Source organism: Molossus molossus, unplaced genomic scaffold (genome assembly GCF_014108415.1).
Source record: "Molossus molossus isolate mMolMol1 unplaced genomic scaffold, mMolMol1.p scaffold_m16_p_15, whole genome shotgun sequence".
Taxonomy (NCBI): domain Eukaryota; kingdom Metazoa; phylum Chordata; class Mammalia; order Chiroptera; family Molossidae; genus Molossus; species Molossus molossus.
The window spans coordinates 25,781,814-25,795,339 of NW_023425350.1; positions in this window are offsets into that span (position 1 = coordinate 25,781,814).

Genomic DNA, 13,526 nt, shown 5'->3' on the forward strand with positions numbered 1-13,526 from the left:
GGTGACTTTTCATCATTTATTAAACATTTGTTAGCTGGCATTCTTCTTCTTTCAAAAATATGTTTTTATTGATTTTAGAGAGAGAGGAAGGGAGAAGAAGAGAGAAACATCGATGAGAAAGAAACATCAACATCAATTGGCTGTCTCTTGCATGCCCCCTGCTGGGGATCTAGCCTGAAACCTGGGCATGTGCCCTGACCAGGAAACAAACAAGCAATCTATTGGTCCATGGGTGCATGCTCAACCACTGAGCCACACTGGCCGGGTGGCATTCTTCTTTTATATTGAGATGTATTGTCTCAATAAAATAACATGGTGTTAGTTTAAGGTGTACAGCATGTTGATTTGATACATTTATTTACATATTGCAATATGGTTACCATCATAGTGTTAGCTAACATTGTCATCACATCTATTTATTAATTTTTTGGTGAGAACACCCAAGATCAAGTCTTTTAGCAACTTTTGAGTATATAATATAGTAGTTAACTATAAACATCATGCTGTGCCTTAGGGTGATCTTCAGAACTTACCTTCTAACTGTAAGTTTATACCTTTTGACCAACATCTCCCCAATTCCTCCACCCCCAGCCCCTGGTAACCACCACTCTACTCTCTATTTCAGCTTTTTTTTAGATTCCACATGTAAGTGATATCTTATATATTTATCCTTCTTACTTAGCATAGTGCCCTCAGGGCCCACTTAGTCACAAATGGCAGGATTCTCTTCTTTCTCTTGGCTGAGTAAGATGCCATTGCATGTATATACCACATCTTCTTTATTTATCTTGTGACGGACACCTAGGTTGTTTCCACATCTTGGTTATTGTGAATAATGCTGCAATAATGTGGGAATGCAGATAGCTTTTCGATATCCTGTTTTTATTTCTTTTTTTATCCTCACCTGAGGACATTTTTCCATTTTTTTGTTCAGATATAAGTGGGAGGGAGAGCGAGGGAGAGTGAGGAAGAGAGAGAGAGAGAGAGAGAGAGAAACATTGACGTGAAAGGGACACATCGAGTGGCTGCCACCCGCACAACCCAACCAGGGCCCCAGGGCCAGGGAAAAACTGCAACCGTGCCCTTAGTGGGAACCGAACCTGGGTCTCTCAGACAGCAGGCCAACACTCTAACCACTGAGCAAAATTGTCCAGGGCTCCTGCTTCTTTCAGATATATACCCAGAAGTAAAATTGCTGAGTCATATGGTAATTTTATTTTTATTTTTTGAGAAACTCTATACTATTTTCCATAGTGGCTAAACCAATTTACATTTCCATTGATAGTACACACAAAGGTTCCCTTTTCTCCACCTCCTCATCAACACTTCTCTCTTGACTTTTTAATGACAGCCATTCTAATGACTGTGAGATGACATTTCATTGTGGTTCTGACCGGCATTTCCCCATTATTAGAGATGTTGATCATCTTTTCATGTTCCTGTTGGTCATTTGTATGTCTTTGGGAAAATGTCTATTCAGTTCTTCTGCCCATTTTAATCAGATTGTTTGTTATTTAATATTTTTCTATTGAGTTGTATGGATTCTTTACCTATTTTGGGTATTAACCTCTTATCTGACATACAGTCTGCAAATACTCTCTCCCGTGCCATAGGTTGCCTTTTCATTTGGGTGGATGTTAGCTGATACTCTTCTACACAGCGAAATTTTGCTTTGTCCTACCTTTCTGTTTTCCCTTTCTCCCCCATCACTATGGCTTCATAGACTTTAAATATTCAGTGTGCTAAAATCAGTTACAGTTATTGCTTCTCTACTTTTTAACTAAAATCAAATGTAGTATCTGTTTTTATCAGTTTAATAAAATTAGTTACAGTTACCATTCTATTCGATGTCCAAATGGTCCCTCATTTACCTGGAATTCCCTTTAAGTTGTTCCTGTATTCTGTCCACTTGGCTTCAGAAGTTGTTGAGATCATCCCTGGCATCTCACGCAAGAAGACTCAGTGATTCCTGACTATATATGTGTCAGTTTTTATACTAAATCTTGAGGCAGGAACAAGGTCTACATTTACCCGAAGAGACCTGATAGCTAAATTATGTCCTACACTATAAATGTATTCAAGCAAGGTAAGCAAGTGTAACCATTATTTTGGATAGGGCAAAAGTTTATTCAAAATTATATTGAAGTCCCCATGATTCTTAGACTGGGTTGGTTCAGAGTAGGTGTAAATCGCAGTATTTTGTTGTGACTTTAGGTTAATTAATTTGACTCTGAGCTCTGATCCTTGATCAGATGAAGGAGATACTTATTCATAATTGGCAAGAGCACGCTGGAGAAAATAAAATGAGATGGTTGGTTTCAGTCTTTAATTTGTATAGTTTTTAGGGGCTATTTAATACAAAACATACACAGCTGCTTAAAATATCTCAGTGCTTATTAAAGTAACCTAAACAAAAATTTGCAAATTTAATGTAGCTATTTAAATAATTCACATTTCAGTGCTTACTTGAGTAACCAAAACATAAATATTAGTTGCAAAAAGCCCTATCCGAGTAGCTTAGTTGATTAGAGCATCATCCCAATATGCCAAGGTTACAGGTTCATCCCCTGTCAGGGCACACATAAGAATCAACCGATGAATGCATAAATAAGTGAAACAACAAATCAGTGTTTTCTCTGTCTCTCTCTCTTTTCCTCTCTCTCTAAAAATCAAAAATGAAAAAAAAATTTAATAAAGGACATTTATGAAAAAATTAATTGCAAAGACAATAATACCTCACACTTTAAAAATGATTACTGTGAGCCCATAGCTTAACATATATTAACTCACGTATTGTTTTCAAAGCCCCTTTAAGGTAGGTGCTTTTATTATTCCTGTCTTACGGATGAGTAAACAGACAGAGAAAAGTTTAGTAGCTTGCCCCAGGTCACACAGCTAAACAGTGGTATCATTATCCATGCTCTTAACCACCAAACTATAACACCTTTCTAAATTTGTATTAGTAAATAGAATAAACTAAGGAGCTTGCTCTATGATTAACTTATTATTTAGTTTCATAATATTTTCAGAAACAGAACAGAAGCAGTGGGATACTTTGGCAAGAGCCCAGGAATTTTGAATGTCAAGACCTGCATGTGTGGGTTCCAACTAAAGCTCATGTATGACCTTGGGCAAAACGGTTCTGAGCTCCAATTTCTTCATCCATAAAGTGAGTCTAATAATAACTTCTCTCCCTACCTCATAGTCATGAGTATTAGATAGTGTAATGGTGTGAAAGTGCTTTGTAAATTTGGGTCAGACATATGATCTTAACAGTATTTTTAAAGTCTTAAGTTTTTCTATTTATAAAACAAGTTCACATCCCAGTCTTAAATATTCTACATTTTTAAACTATTTCTCTTGTTTATTCATGCCTAATTTTTTCAAACCAGCAGTCTCCCCCTCCCCCATAATTATTTGAATTCTCATCCTGGACTTATTACAATTTTTATAATATCATCATGCAAATAAATTGTCTTTTACACACTTCTTCCAAGGGCAGATTTTAACTTCTTGTCATATTTCAATTTTTATCTGCAATCTGCAGGCGGCATAATTTGCTGTTCTGGTGGTTCATGCATGTGTTTTGCATATTTCATACAAGAAAAGGGAGAAAAAAAGAGAAGTCGTCCAGAAGGGAGTCTCTTTCCAGGCAGAAAAGAACCAGAAAAAATTTGCATGACCACTATCTCTTCTGTAGACAAAGGATGTTTGTTTTCAGAACAGGTGACAACCCATCCCCAAATTCCTGAGGCAGCCCTAGGTTTACAATCTGAGGTTCTTAAATAGTCCCCAAGATGCAATTATTTCCAAATTTAATCAACTCCTAGAAAACAGCTAATTAAAAATAATCATATAAAACAGCAGGCCCTTTCTTCAGAAGTAAACACACACTTTCTTTTACTGGCTATTTAGACAACTCTTGCAAAAAGCCAAGCCACCTGTTCTGGGGGCTTGGGGGAGGGGCCAGAGCTCTTAGGAGGTGAGAGGTGACTGTTCTTGGTGGCCACCTCCATCCAACCTTCTTGGAATGTCACTGTCAGCTTCTGTTAAGATATGACTTTGTGCTTGGCGGGTAAAGATAGGCAAGGGATTTTCTTTACCTCTCTTCAAATCCCTTTTCCATATTCTTATTCATATTCTATAAATGATGAAGGGGTTCAACACATGTGATCCTGCCTCCCCTCCTCTGTCTTCTTACCTCCTTGCAGCCCTGGCCGCCCTTCCTCAGCTCTGCTCTCCTACACAGGAAGTTGGGTGTGGTTTGGTTGGGATTTACATTTTAGTTTGCATGGATGACTTAATCCATCCTTTGGGTCTTTTTCCAGTAGAAAACCAAGCAGAATACTTTTCTGACCAAATTTGTTTTTCTCAAAGTTAAAACTTCACTGAGTAGAATGTCACAGCATAAAACTAGTATGTAGGGGAGTATTTCTCTAAATTCAGGAAATTCTCAAGAATTTATAAGGGAGACACTTGGGAATGAAATATTGTGGAGTTGAGATGAATGTTCTTCCAGTTCAGTTTCTTCCCAGCTGAATGTTACCTTATCTTAACAGCTAAAACAAACAAATAAGAGAGCGCGAATTTTTCACTGTGACATCTGAGAGAAGGGGGTTCCATGACATGGACAATTTGACAATGGAATCTCCATTCATTCTTTGTCTGTGAGCATACTGAGTATTTGTGGAATATCATAGACTAGGTAAACCTACTTAAGTGGATTTAGTGGAATATTTATATCATACTTTGTGATGAGATGGGGAGCATCTAATGACATTGTTATTACTAACAATATTTTTAGTAAGAGCAAAATTTTTGTACCAATAACTAAAATAAATATTTTCTAATACAGATGATTTAACTTAGTGTGCATATTATTTGTTAGTAAATACAGATATATTAGGAGCACATGCTTAACACTTTTTTTAACCCAATATGAAATGTGAAAAATGACATTTCCGAGCCTCCTCTGAGCCATGGTGAAGACTTTTTTTTTTTAATCCTCACCTGAGGACACTTTTCCATTTTTTGTTCAGACAGAGTGGGAGGGAGAGGGAGAGAGAGAAACATCAATGTGAAAGGGACACATCGAATGGTTGCCACCCGCATGACCCAACCAGGGCCAGGGACAAACTGCAACCGAGGTACGTGACCTTAGCGGGAACCGAACCCAGGTCTCTCTGGACCACAGGCCGACGCTCTAACCGCTGAGCCAAACCGGCCAGAGCTATGCTGAAGACTTTTGATTTTGGTCCATGTGTGAGGCCTGCCTGTGTGAGACTGATCTGGAAGGAGACTACACAGGGGAAGGAGCAGGGTATGAGGCATCACTACGATGTCACGAGTAAGGATAAAAGCGGCAAGGTCCTGGAGCATATCCCTTGGTGAGCCGGCTCTGGGTGGGAACTTGAGAAGTTCACACAAAGATCTGTTTCGTCAGCCCATCTGATTATTCTTGTTAGTCACCTATAGCCCCTTCTCCTCAAACTAGTGCGAGTAGATTCTGCGGTTTTCAACCAGTCCTGACCAGTTTCTGGAGATGAGCAGCAGAAAAGGCTTCCTGGTTATCTTGAGGCAAAGACCTTGAAACAAGTTCTCAACCTTGTTGAAGAGTTACCTGTCGTTCTTTTACAAAAATCCTAGTGTTCCAAATATGGTGACCTTTGAAGTAACGACAAGAAGCTTTCAGTCATTATAAGCCAACTGCTAGATACTTGTGGGGAAAACAAACCAGACCAACATTTCAAGACACAGATGACATTTGAAAAACAGGTGATACAGTAACTGCTTTTGGAAAGAAACTTGTACGTTGGAGAATTTATTTCTAAAACATATACTTGGAAAGGATTCCGTCATTATGTAATGTTTTAAAAACCTTAAACAATATAATCTTAACCTTTAATAAAACCTGCATATGTGCACATATACAAAAAAAAAATGGAAAAAGAATTTTGTAGCATGTTTTAAAAATCTTACAAAAGAAGAATTTTAATAGGCTTTAAATACACTTGTTAAAAATAAGAATTTGATAAGTTTCAATTAATTTGCATAAGTAACTGATTGACCTTAGGGAAATTGACCTAAGCAAATTTCAACAAAACATTTACACAATTGCCCTGGCCAGTTTGGCTCAGCAGTTGAGCGTTGGCCTGCGGACGAGAGTGTCCCGGGTTCGGTTCCTGCTAGGGGCACAAAAACAAAACAAAACAAAAAAAACAAACATTTACACAATTGTTAGAAAGAATTGAAAAGTGAGTATTATGATTCAGTAAGATTAGTCAAGAATATATTTCTACATATTTTTTAATTATTTTTAAGTTTGGTAGACTTTAAAAGAATGTATTGAAAAACTTGAACATAGAACCAGACCTTCAATTGCTTCATTGCAAAGTGCTAAGTCAAAAATTAGAATTGTGGCCCTGGCCAGTTTGGCTCAGCGGTTAGAGTGTCGGCCTGCAGTCCCGAGAGACCCGGGTTCGATTCCCGCTGGGGGCACGTACCTCGGTTGCAGTTTGTCCCCGGCCCTGGTTGGTCGTGTGGGTGGCAGCCACTCGATGTGTCCCTTTCGCATCGATGTTTCTCTCTCTCTCTCTCTTCCTCTCTCTCCCTCCCACTCTATCTGAACAAAAAATGGAAAAATGTCCTCAGGAGAGGATTAAAAAAAAAAAAAAAAAATTAGAATTGTGACACATCCACTAATATTGCTCTCACCACCTGACTGGTGCGGTTCAGTGGACTGAGTTTCGTCCCATGCACTGAGATGCCCTTGTTTGATTCCTGGTCAGGGCACATGCCTGGATTGTGGGCTCAATCCCTAGTGGGGCAGGAAGCAGCCTATCAATGTATCTCTCCCACAGGGATGTTTCTATCTCTCTCTCTCTCTCTCTCAAAAAAAATTATTGCTCTCACTAATTATATTTTTATCACTAATAATGCCTTTTTGTTGTTGTTGTTAATCCTCACCTGAGGATACGTTTCCATTGATTTTTAGATAGAATGGAAAGGAGGGAGGGGGAGAGAGAGAGAAACATTGATGTGAGAGCACACGGATTGGCTGCCTCCTGCACCGCTAGGACCGGGGGTGGAACGTGCAGTCGAGGGACCTGCCTTTGACCGGCATCAGACCTGAGACAATTCTGTCCTCAGGCCAACCACTTGGCTTTACCCTCTGAGCCAAACTAGACAGGGCTATTAATAACATTTTCAGTAAGAGCAAAATTTTTACACCAATCATAACTAAAATATTTTATAATGTACACGATTTAGCTTGGTATGTATATGTGTATTATTTATGTTAGCGAATATAGATATATAATTAGGAGTACAAGCTTAACGCTTTTTAAACCCAATATATCCAAAATATTATTTTACCATGTAATTGATAAAAATTATTAATGAGATATTTTAAACTCTCTTTTTTCATACTAAGTCTTTGAAATTCACTGTGTATTTTACACTAAGGCACATTTCAGTCCGGACCAGCCACACCTCAAGAGCTTACATTATGGCTACTGTACTGGACCACACAGTTCTAGAGAGTCTAGCTTTAATTAAAATTTAACTTTCTTATTGTCAATGTCATTCCTAACTTTGGTTCTTTCATTCTGGACTAGATTACACAGACAAGTGTAACATATATTTTCTAGAAATATTTCCAAACAAACAATAAAAACCAGGAAGAAACAATTTATTGAGAATAATGCATGACTAGTTCTGTCAATAATGCATGAGCTTATTGGAAATAGTCTAGAGTTTCTGGACCTTTACGTCTAGAATGAGTTAACTACCTCTTTACTAGATAGAATCTATACCAGGGAAATCTTTTTTTTTTTTTTTATCCTCACCTGAGGATACTTTTCCATATTTTGTTCAGATAGAGTGGGAGGGAGGGAGGGAGGGTGGGAGGCGGGAGGCAGAGAGAGAGAGAGAGAGAGAGAGAGAGAAACATCGACGTGAAAGGGACACATCGAGTGGCTGCCACCCGCAGGACCCAACCAGGGCGGAGGACAAACTGTAACCGAGGTACGTGCCCTTAGCGGGAACTGAACCCGGGTCTCTCTGGACCGCAGGCCGACGCTCTAACCGCTGAGCCAAACTGGCCAGGGCAATACCGAGGAAATCTTAATGTAAGCATGGTAACTCCTCTCTACCCATCCCCAAAATAGGATTTTAAGTAATTATGTTTTTAACTAGAATTGTGATATTTTAGCCACCACTTCTATTGATGTGTCTGGATTTTATCGGGTAGCGGCAGGTACTTGTTTTAACAGTTCATCACTCGAACCACCTGCTGGAGTTCATATATAGTATTTAAACAGTGCAGATACAATCTAAGGTAGCCTTATTCTCACACTTAAGGAAAATATAGTAGATAATGTCTGAGAAAGGCAATTATTAAGCTAATTTCTGTAAACATAATGCATGCAGATAAAGGCCTCAGGTAAGAACTCGCCTTGAAATGAGCTGAAAGAGGTTAGGCCCGTGGATGTTGGTGAGAGGGGCTCCGCTGAGGGAACGCAGGCAGGCTGCAGATGAGTCACTCCCGTTTGTTTATTACGCTAGTAAGGGCAGTAGGAGGTTTTGACTCCTGGTTTTACTTTTATAGATAAGATTGGTTATCCTTAAGTAAAAAATTATGGAAAACTGGTTATTATGTTGTCAGTCATGCATTTGAGAGCTCTTAGAGAATGCTATGATTACCTGAACCAGCCTCCTTCATTTTATAGGTAAAAAAACTGAGGCCTGCCCAGCTGGTGTGGCTCAGTGGTTGAGCGTTGACCCAGGCACCAAGAGGTCGCCAGTTCGACTCCGGGTCAGGGCTCATGCCCAGGTTGTGGGCCAAATCCCCAGTGGGAGGCATGCAGGAGGTGGCCAGTCGATGTCCTCTCTCATTGATGTTTCTAACTCTCTCTCTCCCTCTCCCTTCCTCTCTTTCTAAAAATCAATAAAGGAAAAAATTTAAAAAAAGAAACTGAGGCCTGAGGTATGTGGGCCAGGCTGACTCCCAGATCTTTTGACTCCCTGCCCAGTGATCTTTCTACCAAGCTACCAAAGGACATGAATCAGCACCATTCGAAAGAAAACATGAAAGTGGCAAAAACACATGTGAAAAGCTTATAATCAAAGAAATGCAAATTAAAACCAGAAGTTCCACTTCTTATTTAATAAGTTGGCAAAGATACAAAATTATAATGTCTTTTATGTGCGACTTTTGGGAAATGGGCACTTAAGCACTCAACTGATTGATACCTGAAATTTCACAAATAGAAATCTATTCCTTGGCTTCAAGTTTTGCCTCCTGTTAAACATGGAAAAAAAAAAAAAAAGAAGTAAAATGTTATGCTTTACTAATTTCCAACTCATAAAGAATGAGTACTTAGACTTGTTTCCTGAGAACGGGGTTTCGTTAGAGTGAAGGGAAAAGCAAAATGGCCATGGGTTCCCCTGCCCTGTGAGTGTGAATGTGTTTGTGTGCAAAGTTCGGGGCACAGAGGCAAAGGGCCGTTCTCACGGCTTGCTGACGGCTGGCTCTGATCGTGTGAGTCCATGATGGGGTACGTTCAGGATGTTAGAGTTCCTTAAAGAAAAACTCCCAGAGAAATATTTTTGACCTCTTTTTCTTTCTTCATGGTCATTTTGGTTTGGGGTTTATTTGGTGAGTATTCTTTCTTTTGTCTTTTTTTTTTTTTTAATTGAATTTACAAAGAGGTTCTGTTTCTTAGAGGTGGTCACTTGAAGCTGGAGATGAATGTTGAGGTCATCACTTCTAAAGACCCTTCCTTACTCGAGAACTGGGGAAGGAAGGCGCGGACAGGCTGGACACTGAACATCTCCTGTCCACATATCCAGTGGGGAAATGGAGAGCAAAGAGGCTCAGAGCGCCATTCCTTCAGATTTATGATCCGTGATTAATGCTTTTAGACAAACCTTGCCTTGTTCCAAAATGGGTCGGAGGCAGCATGAGCTACCAACGATAACATTCCGCCCAGAGCTCTCACTTGCAGAGGAGAGATTGCCAAAGGACCAGAAGCAGAGTTTTGTTTGTTTAGGTTCTTGTATTATGTTATTTCATAGCAAGACAGACCAAGTTTATTGTTATCAGGAGTGGTTTTGTATTTGCACAACATTTTACAATTTATGGAGGATGTTAAAATCCTTTCATTTGACTCTCCCAACAATCTTGCAAACTAAAGGGGAAAGGTCTTATCAGCTTGCAGATGAGGAAACTGAAAATGAGACGCCTAATCTCAAAGTTACTAAATAACAAGTGGAACTAAGATTTCAACCCAGCCCTCTTCATTCTAAGCCCCTTGCTCCTTCTTCTCTAGTACACTGCCTCTCAATAAAAGCAAAGAAAAAATCATCTTTCCAATTAGGATAATCAATCCCCATTAACCTTATTGCTTTATTATTTTTTTTCCTTTATTGATTTTTTTTTTTTTTTTTTTTTGAGAGAGAGAGGAAGTGAGAGGGAGAGAGATAGAAACATCTATGAGAGAGAACATCCATTGGCTGCCTCCTGCATGCCCCCCACTGGGGATCGGGCCCACAACCTGGGCATGTGCCCTGACCAGGAATCGAACTGGCGACCTCTTGGTGCATGGGTCGACGCTCAACCACTGAGCCATATTGGCCGGACTAACCTTATTGCTTTAAATGAATCCCCTTTAAAGTGTTCCCCAGCTCTTTTTGAGATTCCCCTGCTGTCTCAGGCCAGCTCTGAATAGGTTTTTCTTGTAATCGTCCACTCTGGGCAACTTCTCAAGCAGCCACACTGTGCCCGTGGCCCCTTGCTGAGCTCACCACTCCACTGGCATCACCTGGGCTCTGCTGTGACCAGCAGAGAAAGCTGGCTGTCCCACAAGATCTAAACACACTTTTCCACAGAAAAAAGATGTAGCTGGGACACCCTGCCCAGCCCAAGAGCGTGCTGCCTAGCCTCCCTTGCTCCTAGGTGTACTAAGCGCAACGGAACATGAATAGGATGACATCTTTCCATCTTTCTTAACAGGAAGTTCCTGGTCCTCACTTTCCCTCTTCTTCCTTCCTTTTGGCTTGAATGGTGATAACTAGACTGATGTTGGAAGCTACGGATCAAGAGTAGCACAACATGCATCAAATACGGGCCCCTGAGTGTCTGTGTGGGGCAGAGGTGTCCGCTACTCTGGAGCTATCTCTTTGGACTGTTAGGTGACAGAGAAGTCAATTCTCTGTAGTTTGGACCACTGGATTTTGAATGCTCCTTATTACAAATGTTTAGTTTTTTACTCCAATATAATCACTTTAGCTATTATCCCTTGACTGTTCTTTTCTTGGCTGCTCTATCACATCTACATGAAAGCCCTTTAATTTCTCACTGTACATAAACACCTGGCAATCAGTTAAATGAAGCATTACAGAACATTTGGGGACAAAGGGAGAGAAACACTCTGAGGCAGCAGCTTGGCAGACCCGTCTGCAGTGTCCACACCAGCCCCACCTTGCTGGCTTTATTGCTGGCCTGCTTTGCCATCTGCGGCTCCACCCTGCAAGGAAAGCACTTTCGGCCTTTCTCTATCTGATGGAAGGATGGTCAATAGTGGGAATATCAATTTCTCTTACGGGAAATCCTATTTCCTCTCAGAGAGGGCAAAAAACAATGGCAGCTAGTGTGATGTCAGCATCTCTCTCCGTGTCCGAGTTATTCAGTCATAAATAACATCACCCGTGAGGCACCAAGAGCCCATGTTTGCCCAAACCAAGTTCGGTCTAGTTATTTTTCAGGCTCTCTCCACCAGGAATTCAAAACTCCCTCAGAGCCAATCTCATGTCAAGGTACTTTGTTGTATTTTGTCTTGACATTTTCCTTTTTCTGAATTCTGGAAATATTTATTTGCATTTTGTGGATAATAAAATATACCTAGAAAGACTTAGACATAACTATGCATAACCCTTGTGTTCTGTTTACTGGGAGATATCACACTTCTTTTGGCTCAAGCCACACCCAAACCAAGAAATCCCTCCATCCCTCCAGTATAGCCCTTGTAGCACTCTGCACCTAAGCTCTGGATGGACAAAAATTAATATATTTTGATACATCTTTAATTAAATTGAAGAGTAATGTAATCAGAAATAGGTAATAGTATCACTTTCCTTTCTAGATGAAAAAGTCACCTCAGAGACAACCCCCAAGGCTGTTTCACTGCTCTGTGCTAACACTGGACTCATTTACATGATCTGCTACAGAGAGAGAATTTAGCTCTGTTGAGTTAAATTCTCTAGAAGGAGAAGAAGGGACCTGGCCACCCATCGGACCCTTTTCCTGACCTTATCCAACAGATGACTTACTCTTCAGAGAGCGAGTGGGTGAGGTGGGTGGGAGAAAGGGTGGAGGCTCATTCCCAACACTCAAAATAGTGTAGATGTAACTTTGTGGGTCAAGAAAGGAACGCAGGGAGAGGAAGAGATGGTTTCTTGAACACTGGCTATTTCCCTTTTGTCTTTTACATGAGGTTGTGCTTTCTAAGCAGAGATATTGATAGACTCCAGGCTTTCTGCTTGAGTAGCTTCAGAGAAACCTAAAATGACAAAGAGAACTGGAGGGGAAGCCACAACAGATGAAATACTTCAACAGGTCTATGAAAGATAGCGAGTGAGTGAGGAGAGGTTAAATGATGATGGACTGTGGAAAGAGCTACAGCTTGGTGTGTGGACAGGGAGCTATGGCTCTGGAGAAAGCTGATATGCCATGAAGAATCCAAGAGAGGTGGTTTGGAAATGCTAGTTACTAATAGGGAGCTGGAAAACAGTAGTTCCATTCCCGTCTGCACTTAGACGGATCAGCCACGCCCACCTGCCACACCCACCTGCTTCCCTCACACCTGGCACACGACATCTGGCTGCAAGTGTTTATTTCCCCCCACCCAACCTGCGACACAAAACAGAGGTTCCCTCTAACAGAATGATAGAACAAAGCCCCCCATGTTGGCATTTGGGTAGTCCAGCTCCCAGCAGGACTCCTGTTATTCATGCTTCTGTGCAGTCCCCCGCGACGCTAAATCTGGGCTGGCCCTAGGACTCAGTAGGACGCGGCTGAAGTTATACCCTGCCTGTTCCGAGCTAGGCTCAAGGAGGGCTGGCAGCTTCTGGTTTTGCGTATTTTGGAGCCCTGTGCAAACGTAAGAAGTCCTGCTAGACGTATCTTGTGGAAAGATCGCCTGAAAGGGAACTGCCCTGAGCTTACAGGGGTAGAGATGCAGGCTTCCCCGGTGTCCCATCGCCGCGCAGCCTTCCGGCCAGACACGCGAGTGAGGCCGTCTCGCGTGCTTCAGCCCCTCACTATCTGACGGCCGCAGCCGGACACCCCCGGAGGAGACCCGCAGAAATCGCCACCCTGCCTGCTCCAGCTTGCCCAGGAACCGAGAGCCACGATAACACGGTGCTGTTCTCAGCGACGGTCTCGAGGTGGTTTGTTAGGCAGCCGAGATAACTGAGACAGGCATGTGTAATCTTCTTCTGTCAGGCCAGCCGCTTCCTGCTCAAGT